Source organism: Gorilla gorilla, chromosome 1, assembly GCF_029281585.2.
Source record: "Gorilla gorilla gorilla isolate KB3781 chromosome 1, NHGRI_mGorGor1-v2.1_pri, whole genome shotgun sequence".
Taxonomy (NCBI): Eukaryota; Metazoa; Chordata; class Mammalia; order Primates; family Hominidae; genus Gorilla; species Gorilla gorilla.
Window position 1 is genome coordinate 101,511,109 of NC_073224.2, and position 5,369 is coordinate 101,516,477.

The window sequence follows — 5,369 nt, forward strand, 5'->3', positions numbered from 1 at the left end:
AGCCCCGCTGATTGGCTGCTGGCCGTCGTGTGAGCATGGCGCACTGTGGCACTGTGACGGACGACCAATGGAAGGGCTGAAGTCTAGAGGTCGCGGCTGGAGGCGTCAGTTCCGGAAGCGAGCCAGGCTGGGAACGTCCCTGCTGTGGCTTTGGCTGCCTCTCTTACTCAAGTTTTCATTATCTTCCTGGGCAGCTGATTGGCACGTTAGTAAAACGCAGCAGGACTAGCTTTCTCACTTATTAGTTCTCTAACTTTAGGCAAATCATTTAACGTCTCTGATCTTCAGTGAACTTGCTTGAAACTAGCTTTCCTCATCTGTTGAATGAGGGTGGTAATACCATGAGGTAATGTGTGTAAAGTGCTTTAAGGGCTTAAGAAAGATGAGTCTTGGGCCGGGCACGGTGGCTCACGCCTGTAATCCCCGCACTTTGGGAGGCCGAGGCGGGTGGATCATGAGGTCAGGAGTTCGAGACCAGCCTGACCAATGTGGTGAAACCCCGTCTCTACTAAAAATACAAAAAAAAAAAAAATTAGTCGGGCGTGGTGGCGCGCGCCTGTAATCCCAGCTACTCAGGAGGGCTGAGGCAGGAGAATCGCTTGAACCCGTAAGGCAGAGGTTGCAGTGAGCTGAGATCCAGCGAACCACTGCACTCTAGCTGGCTGCACTCTAGCTGGGGAGACAGAGCAAGACTCCGTCTCAAAAAAAAAAAAAAAAAAAAAAAAGATGAGTCTCACACTTGTAATTCCAGCACTTTGGGCGGATCACCTGAGGTCAGGAATCTGAGACAAGCCTGGTCAACATGGCAAAACCCCTTCTCTACTAAAAATACAAAAATTACCCAGGTGTGCTGGTCTGCGCCTTAATTCCAGCTACACGGGAGGCTGCAACCTCGCTTCCCGGGTTCAAGTGATTCTCCTGGATTACAGGTGCCTGCCAGCATGCCCAGATAATTTTTGTGTTTTTAGTAGAGAGGGGGTTTCTCCAGGTTGGCCAGCCTGGTCTCGAACTCCTGACCTCAAGTGATCCAGCCACCTTGATCTCTGAAAGTGCTGGGATTACAAGTACGAGCCACTTGGCCCGGGCAGTTATTTATTGATTATAAGCTAAACAAGGGTTGGATTATTCATGCCTCTGCTTTGTAGACCATATAGAGTTAACTCCCTGATGTCGACACAGCATGTGGTAGGAGTATAGCGTTGAAGACCACCAGAGGTCACTCTAGTTGCCATCTTGGTTTTGGTAGGTTTTGGCCAGTTTCTTTACTGCAATCTGTTTTATCAGCAAGGTCTTTATGACCTGTATCTTGAGCCAATCTCCTATCTCATCCTGTGACTTAGAATGCCTAAACCAACTGGAAATGCAGTCCAGTAGGTCTCAGCCTTATTCTGCCCAGTCCCTATTCAAGATGGAGTTGCTCTGGTTCACGCACCTCTGACAATTATGCTAAGTGAAATAAGCCAGACTCAAAAGGACAGATACTGTATGATTCCGTGTATATAAGGTACTGTCACCGGTGGAGGGTGTCCAGGTTCTTGGCATCTTGAACAAAGAATTGGACAAAACACAGCTGGGTGCAGTGGCTCACGCCTGTAATCCCAGCATTTTGGGAGGCCAAGGTGGGTGGATCACGAGGTCAGGAGTTCAAGACCAGCCTGGCCAACATAGTGAAACCCTGTCTGTACTAAAAAATCCAAAATTAGCCCAGCATGGTGGCGCACACCTGTAGTGCCAGCTACTCGAGAAGCTGAGGCAGGAGAACCGCTTGAACCCGGGAGGCGGAGGTTGTGGTGAACCGAGATCGCTCCGGGAGGAATGAACCAGGAGGAATGAACAACTCCAGATGTGCGGCCTTAACAGCTGTAACACTCACCGCAAAGGTCTGCAGCTTCACTCATGAGCCAGCGAGACCACGAACCCACCAGAAGGAAAAAACTCCGAACACATCTGAACATCAGAAGGAACAAACTCCGGACACGCCACCTTTAAGAACTGTAACACTCACTGCGAGGGTCCGCGGCTTCATTCTTGAAGTCAGTGAGACCAAGAACCCACCAATTCCAGATACATAAATCTGCATGTGTGAGTGTGGATACTGTGTGAGTGTTAGAGTGGAGTACGTATTTGTGTGTGTGTGTGGAATGGTGGGGAGCTTTGTGTATGTTTACGTGTGTATATGTGTCTCACCAGGGGGCACCTCGTCTGTGAAGCTGCCCTGACCTCCTTCTGCCCTCACTCACAATGCTCTGTCTCTCCTGGTGTCCCTCTGTGTGCTGAGCACAGTTCTGTCAGCGCCCCCCGACTTCCTTTATTAAACCTGACTGGCCTCGCTCCTGTCTCCATCCCCACACTGAGCAGAGACCTGGGCCTAGTGGCCTCACTTCCTCCAGTCTGGCATGCGTCGGGGCGCGGCCCATATGGGGGTTCAGTCCATGCCTGTGGAATGAAAAGCCACCTGCGTTTGTGTCTGTGCATGTGTGAGTGTGGCTGTTGGAGCATGTGTGTTTGTGGCAGGAGGGAGGGCTCTTAACTGACAGAGCTGAGTGTTGTGTTTGGATGCTGGGCTTCTGTTTCTCACCCACAGGCCTCGTGCTCAGGGATGATCCTGTGACAAAGTGCAGACCATGCTTCATGTGGTCACTTGTGGACCAGGGCCAGCCAGACTGCTGAGGAAACTGGCCTGATTTCAGGTCAAATTGTCTGTCCCTTAGCTGGACAGGACACGGGCTGCTTTGGAGAACTGCCCCCCACCTCCTGCTAATCCCTTGGGACTGGGATATCTGGGATTCCTATCCTCCCAACTCGTTCTGGAGTCAGTTCAATGTTGCCAGACCACAGCTGGGCGTGGTGGCTCATGCCTGTAATCCCAGTACTTTGGGAGGTGAAGGTGGGTAGATCACTTGAGCCCAGAAGTTCTGCACCAGCCTGGACAGCGTGGTGAAACTCCATCTCTACAGAAAATACAAAAAAAAAAAAAAAATTAGCTGGGCATTGTGGTGCGTGCCTGTAGTCCCAACTCCTTGGGACGTTGAGGTGGGAGGATCACCTGAGCCCAGGAGATTGAGACTGCAGTGAGCAGAGATCATGATACTGCATTCCAGCCTGGGCTACAGAGGAAGGCCCTGTATCAAAAACAAAGTAATGCCAGACCATTCTTAAAGTCCCATGTCTCTGCCAACACCACAAGCACAAGGCCTGAATCCCCAGTCCCTGAAGTCTGCCACATTCTCTGTGGGTACAAATTTTGTCTCTCTTTATTTGTTCTGTCTTCTATATACAGAAAGATGAGGCCCCATGCTCATTTCCCTCAGGAAGTCCTCTCTACTATCTCTCTCTTTCTTTTCCAACTCCAGAGTCAGAGACTTCTCCCCTTCCCATCCACTGAAACAGTCCCAAGGGGCAGGCATGGAGCTTAGTGGTTACAGCTCAGGCTCTGGAGCTCCACTATCCGGGCCTGAATCCCAGCTCCACTCCTGACAAGACTTTTAGCATCAGACAAGTGTATTCGGTAGGGTTTCTTCAGGAAATACAGAATTCTCTTAAATTGGATAATTTGAAGGTGTTTCATAACAGGATTATACAAAGGAATGGGCAGGGTGTTGGTAAACCACAAGGGATAGTGCATTACCCCAGATCTAATAACAGTGGGCTTTGTTACCCCTGTAAGGGTCCAAGGGATAGGGAGAGAATGGTCCCTAGAATGGCAACTGGAGAGGTAAATGCTCAACCTCACCCTCTCCATCTCATCTCCTATGGGTGCCACTCTTCAAACCCTACAGATGCCACTGTGCAAAGCCGTCAGCCTCCTGGCCCCACAGCAGAGTGGAAAAGGAACACACCTTGGTACGGCCCAGTTCCCTCATCTGTAAAACAGCCTGTTGATCCTACCTTCTTTCTAGGTTGTCACAATGATAAAAGGAGATGGTGTCCATGAGGCACGAATGCTGTTCCAGCACACAGGAAGTGTGCTTGATGAACAGCTCCAACTGTCTGACTATGGATTTTAATGATTAACTGGCTTCTCAAATTTAGACTGTCAAAACAGAAAGCTTGAATTTCCCCCTACTTCAAACCTATTTCTTCCGTAGTCTCAGTTAGTGGCGCTACCATCTACCCAACTGCTCAAGCCAGACTCCTCAACACTAGAAGCCGCCCTCTCCACGGCTGTTTTGCCATTCCACTCTGCTGGCTCTTCTCCAAAATGCGTCTCCAAGCCGTCCCCCTCTCTTCGTCTTCACTGCCAACATGCTAGTCCATCACCTAGCACCTAGATTCTTCCTAAGCCCGCAGTAGTTCTGCCTGTACCTACCATCTGTTCTTTTTTTTTTTTTTTTTTTTTTTTTTGAGACGCAGTTTTGCTCTTGTTGCCCAGGCTGGTGTGCAATGGCATGATCTCAGCTCACTGCAACCTCCGCCTCCCGGATTCAAGTGATTCTTCTGCCTCAGACTCCCAAGTAGCTGGGATTACAGGCACGCACCACCACACCTGGCTAATTTTTTGTGTTTTTAGTAGAGACGAGGTTTTACCGTGTTAGCCAGGCTGGTCTCAAACTCCTGACCTCAGGTGATCCGCCTGCCTTGGCCTCCCAAAGTGCTGGGATTACAGGCGTGAGCCACCGCTCCCGGCTACAATCTATTCTTTACCCAGCAGCGGGAGGGACCTAAACCATCAGTTGGATCATGTCCATCCCCTGGGTAAACCCACCACATTACAAGATCCTGCTCAGGTCCCCTATCTTCACTGTGGGCCACAACCCTGCACTCCAGGCACGCAGCCTCATTGCAGCTCTTTGTCTCCTTGGCACCAAGCTTTTTCTTCCTCAGAGCCTTGGCATATATTATTTCTGCCCCCGCCCCGCCGCCATGGAAAACCCCTTTCTCCATTTGCCCCCACTGGTTCCTTCTCATCCTTCAAATTTCAGCTTCAAAATAATCACTTCAAAGAGGCCTTCCTCAACCATCTCATCTTGTCTAAAATATATCCTCTAGGTCAGGCATGGTGGCGTGCACCTGTAATCCCAGCTACTCAGGAAGCTGAGGCATGAGAATCGCTTGAACCCAGGAGGCAGAGGTGGCAGTTAGCTAAGATCGTGCCACTGCACTCCAGCCTAGGTGACAAGAGTGAAACTCCGCTTCCAAAAAAAATAAATAAATAAAATAAAATACACCCTCTCTCTTCTCCCACTGGCTTCTGTGTTCCAGCACCCTGATCCACTACTTAGTAGCACTTGCAAGGTTTGTAGTTACATATTTATTTCTCTGATACTTGTTGATAGTCTGTCTCCCCACTATACTGTAAATCTCACAGAGGGCAAAGGCCCTGTCTGTTTTGCTCACTACTGTGTCCTTAGGGCCTGATACAGCATAGG